General features: G+C 38.7%; 1 protein-coding gene across 7 annotated transcripts in view; it reads right to left on the bottom strand.

The window, feature by feature from the left end:
- Positions 1 to 21,243, bottom strand: part of LOC143253292 (prestin-like) — an 81,891-nt gene that overhangs the window by 48,750 nt on the left and 11,898 nt on the right. The window lies entirely within an intron of this gene.

The following is a 21,243-nucleotide window of genomic DNA, read 5'->3' as shown; positions in this document are numbered from 1 at the left end:
TAAAATGGTGTCGTCATTCTAGGTTGTAATGACAGCATGATAGTAAAATGTGGATGATTGTGATCTGAGTGCCATATAGACCACACATTGGTGCAGCAATTCCAGATAAAAGGAAGTGGTGGGTTAAAAACTGTGACCAACGTGTAGCCTTGGCAAAACAACCTCCTCTCTTCAATCCTTACAGAAGCAAGAGGGCCAAAGACCGAGAGAAGGTTTGATTTGAAAAAGCTTGCTATTGTGTTGCTCATTCCAGGTTACCTGCCATCTGGTGTACAGTCTGGATTTGATAACTGGACCATAGTCCATGTATGGAATGGGTACTGGGATGATAGATCCAAAACAGACAGACTTTGCTGCTCTGTCGACCAGCTCATTCCCACAAATACCAACATGGCCTGGTATCCAAAAGAATTGGACAGAGACAGATGAGTAAGAAAGATGGGCCAGTTTGTTTTCGATATTGATGAGAAGAGGGTGGTGACTCTCATGGAATGATTCTAGGGCCAATAGACAGCTGAGTGAGTCCGTATATATTGTACAATTTTATATTGCATTATTTCAATATGATTTAGAGCAAGAGAGATGGCATACAATTCGTCAGTGAAAACAGAAACTGTAGGGGAAGTCTGTGTGCCACAATCAAATTGTCACAAACCATGGCTGAGCCCACTGAGTCACCCAATTTGGAAACATCTGTATATATAGGAATGGATGGATCATATGAAAGATATTCAGCAAAGAAAGAGCAATATTTCCAATCGGGTGTATCTGCTTTCCTCAGATGACTCAAAGATAGGTTACAATTGGGGACAATAATTTGCCATGGTAGAATAGGCTGATTTCAAGAAACTGCAATGTTATTCTAGGATAAATCCAAATCTTCTAATTGTTTCTGGATACAGAGACTAAAAGGAACAATTGCAGATTTTCTGTTATAAAAAAGTATGGTCCAGTGTGGTTGCAAAACACAACTACAGGTAGGATGCTGTGTTATGGATCGAAATTTGGAAGCATATATTAGAGACAGTTGCAAATGGCAAATATACAGAGGGGGTTCATGAGATTCCACATACAGACTTTGCACGGGAGAAGTATGAAAAGTTCCAATGCAAAGACAAAGCCCCTGGTGATGGAGAGGATCCAACATTTTCAGTGCTGAGGTTCTGGAAAAACCATAGACCACAGAAAATAGTCAAGTTTGGATCCAACAAGGACACGATAAATTTTGAGCATGGAGTATCGAACTGCTCCCCAAGAAGTAAAAGAGAAGGCATAGAGAATGTTCAATGCTTTTAGACATTTGATACGAAGTTGCTTGATGTTCAGTATAAAATTTAATTTACAATCAAATATAAGACCTAAGAACTTTGCCTCAGGGACAACAGGAAGTACATCATCATCAAGACGGAGTTCTGGATCTGGGTGGTTTCCCCGTTTGTGGCAGAAATGTATACAAACAGTTTTAGAGAATGAAAGTTTAAAACCATTTGCTGTGGTCCACTTCAGTATCTGATTGATTGCAGTTTGTAGCTGCTGTTCAATAAACCTCATGTTTGATAACTGACATGAGGTGTGAAAGTCATCAACAAAAAGACCATTTGCAACTGTAGGAGGTAGCTGTTCAGTGATGGCATTAATCTCTATAATGAAAAGTGTGACACTCAGAATACAGCCCTGAGGGACTCCAAGTTCCTGTGGGAAAAAATTAGAAAGTGTTGAGCCCACACGGACTTGGAACCAGTGCTTCATTAAGAATTGCTGGATTAAAAGGGGTAAGTTTCCATGCAATCCATACAAGTGAAGGTCTCGTAAGATGCAGCCATATCTCCATGTTTATCGTAAGCTTTTTCTAAATAAAAAAAAAACGGTAACAAGATGTCGTCTTAAAACGGCTTCCCTGACTGAAGTTTTAAGGCAAATTAAGTGGTCTATCATAAAGCGTTGTCTACGGAACCCACACTGAGTAGGTGAGAGGAGGTTGTTTTATTCAAGAAACCAAATGAGGCAGACAAGTAATAATCTCTCTAAGACCTTACTGAGACAACTTGTCAAAGCAATGGGATGGTAATTCAAAGGAAGCGTTGGATCCTTCCCAGGTTTCAGACATTTTCCTGCCATATCCGATTAAAGACAGCTAGAAGAATAGTAAGACAGTTCTGAGAAAGGTGGCATAACATCTCATAACTTATATTATTAAGTCCGACTGACATATTGCCAGACCGATGAATAGCGAGTTTGAGTTCCATCAGTGTAAGAGGGCGATTGTAGTCTTAGAAATGGTCAGTTGAAAAAAAAAAGAGGCAGATGCTCCGCCTGTGTTTTGATGGCTAAAAAGGAAGGGGATAAGTTCAAAGAGCTAGATACACGAGAAAAGAGGTCCCATGGCCATCAGATATTAAGGTAAAGAGGGAGGCAGAAGTATATCTTCCAATCACCCTCCAGATCTTATCCCATATAATTTTTGTGCTGGTGGTTGAAGAAATGCTGGAGGTGTATTTAATCCAAGATTCCTTCTGACTTTGACATCTAACTTGCTGAGCATGTGCACGGACTTACTGAAATACAATGCGGTTTAAGAGCGTGGGGTACCTTCGAAATTTATCCGAAGCACACTTCTGAGTTTTCCATGTTATAGAACAGGCAGAATTCCACCAAGGGTGGGGATGCCATAGGGAACATGTTGAGGTTTTAGGAATGCATCAAGTAGCAGCTTGCATAATACTGTTGGTTACTGCTGCTATACAATCATCTATCAATGATTTACATAAGATGGCAGGATCAAGTTCCAAGAGAGTAGTGAAAGAAAGCCAGTTGGCCTGGACCAACTTTCACCGAGGTACATAGGTTGGGTGGTACTGATCACGACCAATCTCTCATAAGATGATGGGAAAATAATCATTACCTCGTGGATTAATGTCAACCTCCCAGGAAAAGTGACTGAGTAGCAAAGGGGAACAGACAGACAGATCTATAGCTGTAAATGATTGACTAGGTGCATGAAAATATGTGTAAGAGCCAGTATTGAATAGAGCCAGGTTGTGGTTCAGGGGCATATGTTCTGTGGCGCGCTCTCTCATATCAATACAGGAGCCATCCCAGAGGGGATTACGTCCATTAAATGCTCCCAAGATTAAAAAGGGGTAGGCAGTTGCTCAATGAGGGTATCAAGGTCTGATTGATTATAAAGCATTTCAGGTGTAAGGTATAGAGAGCAAATAGTGATGGTACAACCCAAGGAGAGACAGATGGCTACAGCCTCCAAGGTTGTGGTCAAAGACAGAGACCAGGTGGGCACATGCTGATCAACCAGCAACGCAACTTCCCAATGTCCCCATCCTACACATAGCCTATCGTTCTGGTATAATGAATAGTGGTGGATAGTAACTGTATTTGTAGGCTGTAGAAATGTTTCCTGCAAAGAAAGACATATGGGATGATAAAAGTCATTCAGATCTTTGATGTCAGTCACATTTGATTGGAAACCTCGACAGTTCCATTGGATTAGTGTGGCCATGTGTAATTATTTCAGAGGAGAAGATGGTAGAGAGTCCTTCTGCTTATGACCACGTTTTTTTTTCTTTATTGGATGTGGGTCTATTGCCCTCTATGGATCCTGCTCTAGCTCAAATGGTCGGGTCTGAATTTATCAGTACACATACTAATGATTGAGGGTGTGGATGAGTTGTTTGTTTAATTTTTGGGGTATCAAGAGAGGGAGACCCCATGGAAACATCTTGACTTGAAAAAGGTGAAGTTCAGCAATTACTGGAAGGTGTGGTCAGGACAGAGATGGAAGGAGACACTGATTCGTGAACTGTGTTGATTTTGGGAAATGTTTCATTACGATTTACTGGTGAAGATTATGTAGGGGATAGGGTAAGGTCTGTTTGGACTCCTACTGTAGTAGTAGAACAGGTTACAACAGCACAAGTTCTTGTCAGAATAGGTAATAATAATTTTTGAGCCTCTGTGTAAGTGAGATTGTTAACTGTCTTGAGATGTTGTACTTCTTTTTCTTCTACCATTTAGGGCAAGAGGTAAAATAAGAAAAATGCATACCATTACAGTTTATACAATGTGGTTTGAGTTGGCATTCGGTAGCATTATGGTCTTTACCACCACAACAGGCACAAATCAAGGAACCACGGCAAGATTGTTTTGAATGACCAAATCCTTGACAATGGAAACATCATACAAGATTAGGAATATAAGGTCGCACCTTACAATTCAGATATCCTGCTTTTATTGTGGTGGGAGGACATGGTACAGTAAATGTTAGCATTAGAACACTTGTTGGTTCCACAATTCCATCTTTTCGAGTGAAGTTTCGGCATACTGCTGTGACACCTGGGCTGGTGAGACCTGGGAGAATCTATGATTTGGGGACAGTCCTTAAGTCTCTTTCAACTATGACTCCTCTGGAAGTATTCAAAGTGGAATGAGGAGTAACTTCAAAGGGTATGTCCCCCAAGGCTCTTGATGTCAGGAAGAGTTTGGAATGCTGTGATGAAGATGTTTCCACTAAGATGTCTCCCAAACGTAGCTTTTTTACCAATTTAGGGGAGCCAGCAAGCCCTTCTAAGCCCTTCTGAATAAAAAATGTAGACACGTGCCCTAGAGGTTTGTCACTTAAGGAATGCAAAGTTAAGAATCGCAGGACAGATGCAAGTGGTGAGTTAGGCTGTACAGATTCATCAATGTGTGGTTGTTTCCCAGTAGTCGGGTTTTTCTCGATGGTTTCAAGTTCTGTTATTTTTGTTTTAGGAGTATCCATAATAACTAGAAAAATTTTCGGTGCCCACTGACCCCACCCATCATGGAGCCCTACAAGGGGATGCACTACAGTGCCTTAAGGGCACTGCAGCAACGCCAGAGTTTTGTGAGCACTATACCCAAACATTAGTGTCAGACATAATGTCCGCAACACCCATTGTGGAAGTCCTATGCTAGTACTCAGTTGACCCTGGCCCAAATAGACTAGCCAATTGATCCTGGGGAGTCACCCTAAGACTGCCCATTTACAGGAATTCAAGGGCAAAGTGGTGTGTTGAAGTTGGACCCCTCAACCACCAGGATTCTCTCCTCCCCTTCATGGATTACCACACACGGCAAACACACAGGTGGATGTTTAGATCCCAGAGAAGGTAAACTGTAAGAACAGAACCTACTCTGGGAGGTCCCCTCACCACATACAGAAATCCACATTGAGGGGGAATATATGAGAAAGTGAAATCCAACACCCATGTGGGAGTAGGATGAGGGATTCATATAAAAAGGGTTAAATTGCAACTTTGATGAATCACTCTAAAGCTACAACATCCCTTTGGGTAAAACCCATTCAGAGATGGAGTGTAAGATTAGAAGACATCTTATCATTTATACAAACATAACACCACCACTACTCTCAACTAAATTGAAGCAGTATAAGAAACAATCAATAACAAAATCATATTTAATAGGAAACCTCCATGGGCCATCACCCTAGTGGCTTGAACTTGGAATGTGGCAAGGACTTCCATATGCCACTGGAAGAAAAAGGGAAGAGAAAATGGTGTGGAGAGTTTGAAGGAACTTAAACACTAAAGATAGTGTAACAAGTGACCAGAAAAACTAAGCCACTCCTGATTTATTCAATCTCCTTCAGCTTTACCCATGAAATCCATGAGAGAGAATGGTCCAGAACAGGGATATTAATAAATCAAATATATATTCCAAGGAAAAAATCCTACAATTTCCTAAAACACTCCAATTCAGCAGTGTGCACTAAGTGGCTAAGAAAATTATATATGTTAAGTCATCATGGCCTGACAATACAGATTTGAATAGTTTAAGTATACCTGGATAGACACCAATCATCAGAGAGTGGGATCCATACAGTACAAAATAAAATATATATACACACAAAAGATAACCTACCCAATTACAGTCTCACAAGTCTGAAGAATGGCAACAGTTGGAAGACAGTAACCAATGAGGAAGAAACAGTAATCTGATGCAGACAAAGATGGACATATGTAGTGTGTTCCAAATGCCCAATTGAAAAAAAAAATTCTCCCAATGAATGACAGAGATGAAACTCAAGAGAAAAGGTAAAATGCTTAATCTGGTAAGAAAATACCCAGAACAATTCATAGGAAAGAAGAGACAAGGAAATATAAGCCAACTGAATTAAAAGCCAAACCCAAATAGTAAGAGTGGAAAAAGAAAGGTCATGAACAAAGAAAAGAAGAGGCAAGTACATGCACCACAAGGGAAGCCACATGGACAATATAACAATGAAGAATATGTACAGGACATAGTAGTCTCTCCAAATCAGACTGGAAACATAGATAGGAAATGGAAGGGAACACAGTGAGAAGGAGAAATTACCCTCATGATCCACCAAAGGTTTAGGAGATGGGGAGGAATTGATCCAGATAAAAAAGAATAGATGGGGAATAATGTATTACATGAATTCTGATGAAAATATTTTAAATCCAGCTGAGGATGTCCCCAGACCAAGAGGAAAAGGAATAAGTATTGTGGGATAAGTGAAAATTTGAACATAAATGACAGCAGTTTAAATAGAGGTAAAGAAATAGTCAAGAAAGACAATGACATCTGAATTAAAAAACAATGCAGCAACAGTGGGAAGGCACAAGTGGTAAATATTTTATAGTATTGTGAAAAACAAGGTGTGGGATAAGGCAGCTCTATAACCTGCAATTAAAGAGACCAAAAACCCTTTATCAAATAGTTAAGTGAAGAAACCCATAAGAAAAGGGACAACAGGTCAAGCAGTGAAAACCCCTGACCCAAATACCACTTCATTGATGAACATCCACAGAGGAAAGTCAAATGGAATGAACTTAAAACAAAGTGACTCACCATGACAATCCAGATCTCCTGAACAAGGACTAGATAAAAATCAGAAATGAGGGCAGGAAGAAATGCTGGTGATAAAAACTGACATAGAAAGGATGGAAAAAGAGGTAATGGTGCAGCATTTGGAGCTGCAGCAGCTGCAGAAACCATGGTTGTACTACCCAGTAAGGACCACTCAGACTCAATATAGAGTAGCATGGATGAGAGAAACCACCCTGGGAATAAAAGGAATGACAAGAGACAAATAAAAATATTTGTTGCTCCAATCCTGGCTGAACACATCAACAGCCAGTGCAAGTGGATGGTGAACTGATGACCAAAACAGGGGTAACTTGGTATTGAGGGATGTGATAAATGTATCTAGGTGAGGAGTATTCCAACTGAAAATTGAGAGGATCAAGATACCACTCCATTAGATAAACTTTGTCCAATATGGGAAAAACAATCCACAGAAACATGACAAATAAGAAAACAAATTCTGAGCATGTGGACCCAAAGAAAGATTCAACCCCAGCTGAACAAGAAAGGTTGCCCCCTTGGTAATCAATAAAAGCCATCACAGAATTGTCAGAATGGATCATGATAAGATGATCAACAGCCAGGAGCTTCAGGATGTTGATATGGTAAGACCAATCAGATGGAGACCACAAACTTGAATCTTCCTGCTTACTGACCCATGCCCACAGCCATGGGGGGAAGCATCTATGATATACAAATCCAGACATGAAACATAAGGAGACAAATACTTAGCATGTGGGACCAAAAAAGTAGATTTAGGGTTCTACTAAAAAGGAAAATGAATACAGCTGTTGTGATTGATTGATTGATTGATTGATTTAGTGTTTTATGGCACAAAGCAGCTAGGCTATCTGCGCCAAACGTCCGTTAAAAAGGTAAAAATAAAGTAAATGTAGTAAAATACATAAAAGGAAATGAAGGTAAAACAAAACATCATTGAAAAACAGAAAAAGTATAAAACCAATGTTGACACCTAGTCTACAATGTTAAGAGAGAAAGCAGAGTAAAGGAAGTTGTAAAGCAAAATGGTAATAAGCATAACCCGCCAGGAAGACTAACAGGTAAGTATAAGAACTACCGTTGTAAAGGACTTCCTGTAGTCACCTGAAGTTGGTCTTCAGTCACAAGTTGGTCCTGGTTCCGGGTTATGTGTCATTATGGCCAGTACTAAAAGGTAAAGTAATAAAAGTGTTAAATTACATGCAGCAAAAGTGTAATAACAACTACAAAGTTGTAAAGGACTTCCTGTAGCAGAATGGTAATGATCATAACCTGCCAGGAAGACTAACGAGAAAGTATAAGAATCACCATCAGTCACCTGAAGTTGGTCTTTCCAGTCCTGGTTCCGGGTTAAGCGTCATTATGGCCAGTACTAGAAGGTAAAGTAGTAAAAGTGTTAAATGCCATGCAGCAAAAGTGTAATAACAACCCGCCAGACAACTAACAAGTAGTTAAAATGGATAGTTCAAACAGCAACGTTAGTCATCTGAAGTTGGCCTTTCCAGTCCTGGTGTCGAGTTATTTAATGTTACGGCCATTTTCTAATTTCAAATTGAACTAGAGAGATTGTGACTCTTAAAAGGGAACCACAATAAAATAGGTTTAATGAAGAAATATAAAACACTTAAATCAGATTAAAAAGATTAATGGCCATTAAAAAACTAAAAACTTTATCAAGGTGGACAGTGTCACCATCACCAGTAACACTGTCCAATGTTACACATAAACCCTGGGAAAAAACTTGTTTAAAATATTGCCGTCATTGAGAATTGTAACGATGGCAAGAAAGTAAAATGTGGCTGATAGTGATTTGAGTGTTAAACAAACTACACATTGGTGCATCAGTTCCAGATAAAAGAAAATGATGAGTTAAAAAATAGTGACCAATGCGTAGTCTAGTTAGAACAACTTCCTCCTTCCGAACTTTACGGAAGCGAGATGGCCAAAGCCCAATATAGGGTTTTATTTGAAAAAGCTTGTTGTCGCATTGCTCACTCCAAGTGGACTGCCAGCTGGCACGGATCCGAGCCTTGAATACAAGACCATAGTCCATGTACGGAATAGGCACAGTGGTAATAGTGCCAGAGCAGATAGATTTAGCTCCCGTGTCAGCAAGCTCGTTCCCGCGAATACCAACATGGGCTGGTATCCAGAAAAATTGGATAGAAGTAGCAGTTAATTAGAAATGGGCCAGTCGATTTTGAATATCAGCAAGAACAGGGTGTGAGCCAACGTGTAGTGATTCCAGGGCCAGTATAGAACTAAGCAAGTCAGTATAAATAGTGCAGTTGGTGCACTATGATCCAGGGCAAGAGATATGGCATACAGTTCAGCAGTGAACACAGAAGCTGTAGAGGGGATTCTGCGTGCAACTACAGAACCGCAGCAAACCATAGCAGATCCCACTGAATTACCTGATTTGGAACCATCTGTATAAATGGGAACGGAATGATTGTTTGAAAGATGTTCATTAAATAAAAGACAGTACTTCCAATCTGGAGTATCTGCCTTTTTCAGATGACTGAAAGAAAGGTCACATTTGGGGGCTGCAATAAGCCATGGTAGGATGGGCTGACCTGTGGAATCTGCAATGTTATCCAAGAACAGACCCAATTCATCCAACTGCGCCCGAATGCAAAGGCCAAACGGAGCAATGGCAGATCGTCTGTTCTGAAAAAGTACGGCCCACCGAGGAAGGAAAACACATCCCCAGGTGAGATGCTTTGTTAAGGAATGAAGTTTCGAATAATATTTTAAAGACAGTTGCAAGCGGCGAAGGTGCAGAGAAGGTTCATGAGATTCAACGTATAAGCATTGAACTGGAGAGGTACGAAAAGCCCCAGTGCAGAGTCGAAGTCCTTGGTGATGAATGGGGTCCAGCATCTTTAAGGCCAAGGGTCTGGCAGAACCATAGACCATTGATCCATAGTCGAGTTTTGATCGAATAAGAGCACAATATACCTTTAACATTGAACATCGATCTGCTCCCCAACTGGTAGAAGAGAGGACATGGAGGATGTTCAGTGCTCTTGTGCATTTGACCCGAAGCTGCTTTAAGTGTGGTATAAACGTCAGCTTACGGTCAAAGAAAAGCCCCAAGAACTTGGTCTCAGGGACCACTGGCAGTGAAACTTCACCGATATGAAGTTCATGATCAGGGTGAATACCCCGTTGGCGGCAAAAGTGCATGCATACGGTTTTAGAGAGAGAGAAATTAAAGCCGTTCGCCATAGTTCACTTCGGTACGCAATTGAGGACAGTTTGTAATTGCCGCTCAATATATCTCATGTTTGACGACTGACATGAGATATGAAAGTCGTCGACATACAGCCCATTCGCAATAGTGAGAGGGAGTTGTTCAGAGATGGCATTTATCTTTATACTGAAGAGTGTGACACTCAAAACACAGCCTTCAGGGACTCCAAGTTCCTGTATGAAAGAACGGGAAAGTGTCGAACCCCCATGAACTTGGAATCTCCTGTCAATTCAAAAATTTTTAATAAACATTGGTAAATGGCCAGATAACCCATATGTATGGAGGTCTCAAAAAATGCCATACCTCCATGTTGTGTCATAAGCCTTCTCAATGTCAAAGAACACTGATACAAGATTTTGTTGTTTAAGAAAGGCTTCTCCTATTGATGTTTCAAGACGAATTAGGTGGTCTGTGGTGGAGTGCTGTCATCGGAACCCACACTGGGTGGGCGAGAGGAGGTTGTTTGATTCAAGGAACCAAACAAGATGAGCATTAACCATCCTTTCTAAGGTCTTACAGAGACAGCTCATCAAAGCAATTGGACGGTAGTTTGAAGGAATCTTGTGATCTTTCCCTGGCTTAGAGAAAGGTAAAATAATAGCCTGGCGCCAGGCATCAGGAAAAACATTCTCCTGCCAGATCCGGTTAAAGACAATCAGAAGGACATCAAGAGAAGCAGGAGATAGATGGTGCAGCATGTCATAATGAACATCATCAGGTCCAACAGATGTACTGGCAGACCGATGAAGGGCCATTTTCAGTCCCACCAGTGTAAAGGGACAATTATAGTCAAAGAAACAGTCAGTTTGAAAGGAAAAAGGTGAACGCTCTGCCCGAGTCTTGATGGCCAAGAAGGTGGAGGAACAAGCAGAAGTGCTAGATACCCTGCAAAAGCTTTCACCCAGAGTATCAGCAATGCTCCGGACATCAGCCACCTCCTGACCATCAGAGAGTAAGATCGAGAGGGGGACAGAATTGTAGTGCCCACTGACCTTTCAAAACCTGTCCCACATAACCTTGGAACTGGTGGTAGAAGATATGCTAGTTGTGAACTTAATCCAAGATTCCTTCTGGCTTTGATGTCTTACCCACCTAGCATGTGCACGGGCCCGTTGGAAAGCGACGAGGTTTGAAAGTGTGGGATATCTACAAAAAGTATCTCGGCCCGTTTTTGAGCCTTCCGTGCAAAGTGGCAAGCAGAATTCCACCATGGACGAGGATATTGTGGAAAACGTGTCAAGGTTTTAGAAATACACTGAGCAGCTGCTTGTATAATACAGCCGGTTACCGCTGCCACACAGTCGTCTATTGATGGCTGATTTACGATGGCAGGATCAAGTTCTGCGAGAGCAGTGAAAGTGGACCAGTCTGCCTAATCCAGCTTCCACCGGGGCACATGGGTAGGGTGGCATTGACCACGGCCAGTCTCTCTTAAAAGGATAGGAAAATGATCATTGCCTAGTGGATTACTGTCAACCCTCCATGAAAAATGGGAGAATAATGAAGGGGAGCAAACCGAGAGATCAATAGCGGTAAAGGACTGACTAGGTGCATGAAAATAAGTGGAAGAACCGGTATTGAAAAAAGAAAGATTGTAATCATAGAGCATATGCTCTACAGAGCAACCCCTCCCATCAATAACAGCACTTCCCCAGAGGGGATGATGTCCATTAAAGTTCCCCAGGATTAGAAAAGGAGATGGCAACTGTTCAACGAGAGCATCAAGGTCTGATTGATCATATGTCTCTCCAGGTAACAGGTAGTGAGAACAAACAGTGATGGTATGACCCAAGGAATCAGCAGGTTAGAGAAATGTTTCTTGTAAGGAAAGACATACAGGATGGTAGGAAGCAATCAGTGTTTTGATATCATCCAGATTAGAACATAAACCTCGACAGTTCCATTGTATCAAGGTGGTCATTTTTAATGAAGAGTAGGCAAAGTGGCTGGAGAACCCTTCTGTTTATGACCACGTCTTCTTTCCTTACTGACCTTATTCAGAGGAGGTCTATCGACCTTTGTGGATCCTGCCCTGGGTCGAGTGGGCAGGTCTTTGTTATTGAAAAGGGATTCCAGTGACTGAGGACGCGAATGAATGATTGTTTTGCCTCTAGGGTGGGAGAAAAAGATGTATCACAAGAAATGCCTGAATTTGAAATTGAAGGATGTGGATCTTGAGGTTTGTTGGAATGTATGGGAGGAACAGAGATGGGTGTGGAAGTCAATTCATCAACCTTTTTAACCATGGAGGTCAAAAGGCTTTTCATTTGTTTTGAAAACGATTCTCTTGGAGGCACAGAAAAATCTGTCTGCACTCCCACTGTAGTTGTGGAATGAAGTGCAGCAGCATATGTCCGAGTTGGAGTGGTGGGCAGCAAATGTTATGTATCGTTTTCAAACGTTGCACCTCTTTTTCCTCCAACCATTTTGGGCAAGAACGAAAGTAGGAGGGGTGAGAACCATTGCAGTTGATGCAATGTGGGTCCATGTCACATTCATAGGCATCGTGCTCTTTTCCCCCACAACGAGCACATGTCAGGGAACCACGACATGATGTCTTTGAGTGGCCGAATCTCTGACATTGGAAACATCAGAGAGGGTTTGGAATGTATGGCCAAACCCTGCAAATGAGATAACCTGCCTTGATGGTGGCAGGTGCACGTGATGAAGTAAATGTCAAAACGAGGGTATTTGTTGGCAGTGTAACTCCATCTTTGCGAGTGGAGATGCGCCTCACTGCAGAAACTCCTTGAGTGGAGAGACCAGCGAGAATCTGACTCGGGGATGTTCTTCAAATCCCTCTCAACAATAACTCCTCATGATGAATTCAAAGTAGCATGAGGTGTAACCTCAATAGGTATATCCCCGATTGCCTTTGAATTCAAGAGGAGTTCACTCTGTTGGGATGTGGATGTTTCAACCAATATGTCTCCTGATCGAAGCTTCTTTACTGACTTTGGAGAGCCAGCAAGTCCCTCTAGTCCCTTCTGAATAAAAAAGGAAGACAATTGCCCTAAAGGTTTTTCCAAAAGAGAATGTAATATAAGAAAATGAGGTACGTGTGTTACAGATGTTGAAGATTGCTGTTCAGAGTCTTCAAGACATGGTCGCTTACCCACTGACTGTTTTTTCACTATTTTATTTAAATTTTTTGAAGGAGGATCCATAGGAAAAAAGAAAAATTTTGGTACCCACTGACCCCACCCACCATGGAGCCCTGCAAGGGGATGCACTACAATGTCATGCAAGGACATTGCAGCAACACCAGGGTTTCATGAGCACTATACCCAAACACCAGCATCAGGCACAATGTCCACAACACCCGTTGAGAACTTCCAACACTGTTACTTGGTTGACTCTAGCACAAGTGGACCAGCCGAATGACCCAAGGGGGGCCACCCAAAGGCCGCCCGTCTACAGGAATTCAAGGTCAAAGTGGTGTGTTAGGGTTGGACCCCTCAACCCCTTCATGAGTCACCACACACAGCAAACACGTGGGTGGATGTTTAGATCCCAGAAAAGGTAACCAGACAGAACAGAACCTTCCTTGGGAGGTCCCCTCACCACGTACAGGAATTCACACCAAGAGTGTTGTGATTAATATAAGTCACCACAATAGAATGGCCAAAATGGATCATGAACACACAATTCCTGGCAAAATTAATAAAATGATCTATAACATGATTTATGGGTCAGAAGCTCCAGGATGTTAATATGGTAAGACCGTTCAGCCGAAAGCCACAAACCTGAATCTTCCTGCTGTTGGACCTAATCTTCACAACCATAGAAGGAAACATCCATGAAGATATGCAAATCATGATGAGGGGGAGGAAGTGGAACACTTACTAATGTGTATGCCCTGTCTAGTAACCAATGCAGATCATAAACAAGAAGAGGAGAAAGGGAAATGGGAGTCTGCAAGGGATTCACACACAGTTTTTTTTGTCCTGTAGAGCATACTGTAGAGATCTCATATGTACTCTACCCAAAGAGAGAAGAGATTCCAGAGACAACCACATCTCCAACACCAATAGAATCTTGCAAGCATTAACAAAGGAAATAGCAAGGGCATGGAGAACTGAAAGCTTCACTGAATGGTGTTGAAGAGGAGATGGTTGGGTTTGACTGGTATGAGTGTTGAGAAAAGCACCAAAGTGAGCAAGATATTGGGAAGGTATAAGAAATGACTTCTCCAATTTGATTACCCAACCCACACAAGCTGCATCCAAAAGCAACATACGAGTGTGACAGGCAGACTCCCATTCAGAATGAGATGACAGATGTTGGTGATATGTCCATCTGCAATGAATAATACAATGAGAGTAGAAACCCCTGGAGGAAGGAGTAATTAAGGGCTGAGAAGGAGTAGGAGAGGAAATGGTAACAGGGGATTGTCTATACTTTAATTGAAACAAACAATAAACTAAAGAGGAAAGGGTCATTTGCCGTAATTCCAACGTCTCCGAACTATTTCCGAAAACAGTCCACAAGATAAAGGGAGTCATATCATTCCTAGAGATAGGCAGGTAATAAACAAACATAGTGTCCCTTCCCAGAAAATCCCAAGAATAGATTAAGCTGAAGATGACAAATGTGCCAATATGAAGGTAATTGGGGAAAGAATATCAACGAAAAACTTTTCAAGATCTCAGTGAAGTGCCTTGGAAAGGAGATAGGTAGTGGCCAATCATTGTAGAAGAGTTAATAAAGTAATATGAAGGCAGGAAAACTGGATATGGGATAAACAAACAAGATGATCAGGGTCTGCTCCACACAGGCAAAAATCAATTCTGACTGTTAAGAATCAAGAAATGGAAATTCTGCTTGACAGGAAGCTAAAGCAAACTGATCCAAAGCCAGTGGAGGGAGAGGCATGGTAGCTCTCTCATGTATCTGATACACAAAAAATTGTGTGAGCTCTTAACATCTAAGGAAACCAAAAATACTGAGAGGAACAGGTATCATATAACAAGAAAGGAAGGGGATTATAAAAAATCAAGAAAATGAGTCAAACAGAACACACTTGAAAAATCATGTTCAATAAAGCCATATTAGGCCTATCTGATTCCACAGTAGGGGATCACAGAAAGACACACAGTAAAATCAGGTGGAAGAAAAAAGATGAATATCAACAACATAAGGAGAAGGCTGACTCATAGAGTGATCCATCTCATAGACGATGAGAACTGATAATTCCATAGTTGAATTCAACCCACTAATTATACAAGATAGTAATTTTAACTTTGGAATTCACTGCTAAAAATGAATGGTTAAACATAATAGTTTTAAAATAAAGAAATGAAAAAAAAAGGTTATACTTATATTTGCAAACTTTTGTAAAGATGAAAACAACTTTGGAGTAAAGGGCAAATGGTTAAAAAAGATCTAAAAAATGCATTAAAAACAATTGAACAGCAAAATTAAATATGTCATCACTTGAGTGCTGCCAATGTGAGGTGGTAGTTTGGTAGAATTGAATAGATGAATCATGTGCATCAGAAGGGAGCGTCATACTTCTGTTGGTGCAAGACAAAGTTGAACAATGATAATTGTGATGATGTTACATGGGAGCTTAAAGCTCACTGCATGCTAAAATCATTTGCATATAGATGGCAGCACTGAAAGAAAATAGCCATTTATGTGAGTGTAGGTAATATACCATATCAGAAATTAAACTCTGCATTAGTAATATCTATATTATAATGAGTAATTCACATTAAAATCAATATTTAGAGAAGGGGTGGTAAATAAATTATGGAATGGAAAAGACCTACAGACGAAATGTTACAATTCTGAAAAGAGAGGAGACTGAAGATTTATTTAAACACTTTCTTCTAAAATGACGACTTTAAAATTCATAGTTAGTAAATTAAACCTTAATAACATATGTCTTGAAGTCAAGTTTATTTATATACATTTATAATAATAAAGTTTAATTAAATTTTAATATAACTCTGTAAAAGGTCATGAGATGCACACTTTAACCTACCCATAGTAAAAAAGTTAAGTATCTTTAAATGATGTTTCAGCAGCCACATCATTTAACCCTACAATTCCAGCTAACTCTTTGAACCCCTGCATGTCATGAGATTTTACTAAGTTAAAATCAAAATTGAATTAAACCACTTTACTACAAACTTACTTTAATGAAATTACTATTATCAAGTATGTTATAATTTAAGGTTTTATATTATCTAAATTTTATTCCTTTATTATGAAAAGAAACATCTAAAACTGCAGATTTTGCTGCCATGATTCACTCATTGTTAAAAATATCAATTTTAAGAGCTCTTAAGCAAGAAAGAGTGTGAAGTATAGAAGATTAATGCTAATTTCCAGCTGTCTCTCATTAGAAGGTGAAAATATCCCAGAATTTCTCCCAGTGTGAAACAACATTCTAATATTTCTAAGTATAAGGTCAGCTATGCCCACTTGCAAATTCAAAGCTGTGTTGCCAAGTAATAATTTGAAGTTGAATGTCCTGTTTATGACCAATAAAATGAGCAGATTTTGTACTATTCATTTATAGCGTGAAGTAACCTCTACCTCAAAATTCCTTAAATTTGTGCACAAGACTTGCCCTACATAATTACAAAGAACCTCAGGGGAATTTCCACAGCATTACCATTAAGAATAAAAGACAAAGAATTGAAAAAAAGATGCATAAATTTAAACTAAAAGTGAAAAGATAAAGAACTGAAATTACACATATGATAAAAAGAACTTTCAAATCTCTTTTACCAAAACTGAAAAGTTATGTACGTATTTTCATTTCTTAATTTTAAGTATCTTATTGCACTGTACATTGATAATATCTGGAGTTAATAATATCACTGAGAAAGTGAAAAAAAATAAGTGTTTACCTTAAAAACTTTTGATATTCATTTACAAAGTTCTAGATATTACACAAATAAAATGTGAAAACTGTAAGATAAGAAATAGTACTTTTATACTCTAAATGAAAATCACAATGAATGTGAACTATTCAGAGTCTGAGTACAAATAACTACATTGAATAACAAATGTTTTACTATAAATAGTAGATAAAATTGAATCAAAATATTTTATTTTTCTAAAACTACATAATCTTAGAACCATTCCAGTCAAATTTAAAAGGATTTCATCAACTTTGTAAGTAGGCCATAGTCATTCACTTAATTGGTTATACACACATTTTAGATAAACTTCAGGACAATGCATAGTAACAAAGGTTGTACAATCATTTCTCTAAACCCTCTCCTTTGGGGTGCAGCAGTAAGACTGAGGGCTTATAACATTAATAATTAAGTACTGGTACCTGGGCTGGCCAGAGCAGAGAAACCTAATTATGTAGCTTTACATTTCACAAAAAAACATATTTTTAAAAAAAATAAATTTCTTCACAGTAAATTTTAGGAAAAGCCAGCCCTTCTATACTATTTACCAGATAATTACATTTTAAATAAAAAAACTTTTAAATTCAATTATTCTAAGTTCTCTTCTTTACTGGACACAAAAGAATATAATCTTCATCTAAGTAATCTGGAATCTTAAATTTAGCATGTTTTGATTATTTGTTTGAAATTCATTCATAGTTCCTCAAGGACTACCTGCACTAGCCCTTCTTAATATACCAGTGATAAACAAGAGGGAAAGCAGCTAGTCAACACCACTCACCACCACCACCAGGACATGCCATGCAGTTTTGACTGATTACTATAAAAATACAGTCAAGATGAAAATCAGATGGTTAATAAAAATAAAATAAATCCATTTCTATATTTTTCAGTTATTGTAATTAAAAGTATAAAAATAAAAGGTTTTTTTCTTTATAATGTTAATTGGTAAATTGAATATCTATAATTTCAAACACTAAAAACAAACCATGTCAATATCTTTCTCATACTAATTTTCTTTTTAAACACTAGGTGATGGTTAAAACATTTTTATTTCAAAATATCTCACAACCAGTGCAGTGAAGGCAAAACTACTTTATCACCTGCAGCTACTCCTGAAATTAGACATGTACCAAAAATTGTTAGAAAAAAGTTTCTTAAAACTAAATTATCCCTCCATTATTGTTTCTCTTTTGAATGTAATGTTTTAAAATGATTAAAAATTATAAATATAGCATTCTAGAGCTTGTAATCCACAAGATTGTCCAATACTAAGCTATAAATTAATCCACCATTATTTAAAAAAAGAGTACTTTTTATTCATCTCTTGAAAAAGTATATTAACAAACTCTTCAACACCTTTCACACTTCTATCTACTTTCACAATACAATCACATTCATGTATTTGTCACTGTTGAATAGACAAGACTGTTTAGTTTAGGTATTATTAATTTATTCATTTGCGAGTTAGTATTTCATGATTGTTTCCTTTTTTTCATAACAAGAGAGTTAATAACAATTATTTTAAAAGCAATAGTTATGACAAGTTTGGTCACATAACTTGGCAAGAGTCATACATTGTATTTTTAATTCACTGATGTCAAGATTATTATATGTCGTGTTTCCAGTTCACTGGTGTTGAGAATATAGAAAATTCTAGAGGCCTCAGTGATAACCATGTAAATAGTAGCAACCAAATGCATAGGAGAAAAGTAAAAGTTAAATGAAAGAGAAGTTCAGTCAGCAAAAATGTGAAGTTAGCCACTGGAAGTGAGTAGTCTTAATAGTTGATATGCTAAAGTGAGATTAACAGTTTCATAGGAATAAAGAGAATAATTTGTCTTGTCAAGGGGTATTCTAAACTAATTTAACCAGCGTGTGTGGGCTTTGATGTAGAGAAAACATTTATTAAAAGTTCACTCAATAATAATAATAGTGAATTATTCACTATTATTGTTACAAAAGTAGAGAAAAACAGTTAAGCTTGTTAACTGGATTTTAAAGCAATTGAATTAACCTATGTGAACTTTTTATAGGAAGAAGAGAACTGTATAGTATTTAAGATACAACTATAATCTCCATTGCATAAAAAATTTTTGTATATACATTTATCTTGTTTTAAATATATGACTTTAAAACAAGAGGAATGCATGCTGTCTATTTATTGTTCAAATTTATCACCAACAAGTCACATACATCTACTGTAAAAGAATCCTTAACGCTCACTCATACATATATATACTCTTCAAAAAAAGAAATGCAAAAGGCAAAATAGGAGGCACATTGTTAACAAGTTTATTCTGGGTAGTTCTGTATTACATGTGTGAAACTTTGCACATTTACTGTTGAACATCCAAAGTCTGCAAAGGCGAAGTCCACGCTCACTAGGTGAGGTTTAACGTCACTCAACATCAATAACGAGTATGCCCCCAGTGAGCATCAATAACTGCTTGGCATCTCCTGCCCATGGAAGTGATGATATGATGAATCACATCCTGTAGAATGGCTGTCCACTCAGCCTGCAAAGCTGCTGCAAGCTGAGGTAGAGTCTGCGGTTGAAGTTGTCGCCGTCGCAGACGTCGGTCCAACTCGTCCCAAAGATGTTCGATGGGGTTTAAATCTGGTGATCTGGAGGGCCAGGAAAGAACGTTGATGTTGTGGTGTCTCAAGAAGACAGTGGTGAGTCGGGCTGTGTGAGGATGGGCGTTGTCATGTTAAAAAACGTCGTTGACGTTCACCATGATGGGTTGCACATGGAGTCTTAGAATCTTGTCAATGTATCGTTGAGCCATAAGATTCCCTCAAATGTGCAAAAGGTCTGTTGAGGCAGTAAACGTCGCAGTGGTGGTCCTATCCCGAAGGTGACGTAACCGGATGTAGCAATCTTGTGCGGGCGTGGTCACACGAGGTCTGCCAGATCGTGGATGGTCACGAGTTGATCCATGTTGTTGGTGACGATTCCATAACCTTGTGATGGTGCTTGGGTGGACATTCACAGCTCTGACAACATCTGATCGAGATTCGCCTGCTTCCAAGCGACCAATGGTGTTGCGTTGTGCTTCAGTCAGTCTTGGCGTAACTGTATTGCGTGTCGGTGGCTTAACACTGAGCTATGGAAACCGAGAACCCGTCACTTTTATAAGGATTTTGCACATGTTGCACTTGCAGAACATGCAGATCTCTCAAACAAATTTATTGGACATGCATGTGTTTTGGCGAAAAATCCAATGTTTTCCTCCATTTTCAAAGTGCACAACTTTTACTGTCATTTTGGTCTGACAATCAGTGTCTTAACAAGTGTAACATCACATACTCTGAGCTTGTAACGTTATTACATATATTTCTCTTTAAAATAACAAAAATATCCCTTTTGTGTTTCTTTTTTTGAAGAGTATATATTGTGTGTGTGTGTGTGTGTGTGTAATTAAAACTCTGACACTCATAAAGCATAGAAATTCTATATTCCATAGGAATTGTAAATATATTCAATTTCTTCTTTACTTAAATAATAATCTTATGCTTATAATAATTCAATTTTTCTCTTCATTCATTTTTATTATTCTTTAAATTATCTTGAATCCTTTTTTGATAATATTCTTTATACATTATTATCCAAATATTTTATTTATCATTTTTTTGTATAGTTATATTTTCACATTATTTTAACTTAAAGTGATTCTTTCCTTTTTGAAATATTATTTCTCACATTTTTATTAATAGTAATAGCCAATGTCATGTTTCATGTAATTTCCAATTCTAAATTTCTTCCTTTGGTAACTAAAAAAAGTTATTTTTCTGCCCCAGTTGTCCAGAAGGAAGATGTTTTGATGATTAGGTTTAGTTTGTATACAGCTATGATCCCTATGTATATGTTTGTTCAAGTTTTTATGATTTCACTCTCAAGAGCAAAGGTAGCACATATATGAGGCTTGAGGAGACTTAGCCTCAAAAGAATCTAGCATATGTGAAGAAGTTGAAAGAGGTTTTATGAGAGTCTCTGATGACAGCTTATTCTTATAAAAACATAACTTGATTATTCTAAGTTATGCAACCCCACATATGCATAACCCCACAGAATAACCTTCACAAGTGTTTAAAAAACAGATTAGTTTCTTAAAGCATATAGTTTCAATATGCATGCACATTTGCTCAGGACATTTCACTGCCATTGGATTCCTCATTTAAAAATAACATGTACCATGAGTTCTACAACAGGACATTACAAAACAC

Source organism: Tachypleus tridentatus, chromosome 6 (assembly GCF_004210375.1).
Source record: "Tachypleus tridentatus isolate NWPU-2018 chromosome 6, ASM421037v1, whole genome shotgun sequence".
Classification (NCBI taxonomy): Eukaryota; Metazoa; Arthropoda; class Merostomata; order Xiphosura; family Limulidae; genus Tachypleus; species Tachypleus tridentatus.
Note: the sequence above shows the minus strand (reverse complement) of the source record. Positions and strands in the feature narration are given on the sequence as shown.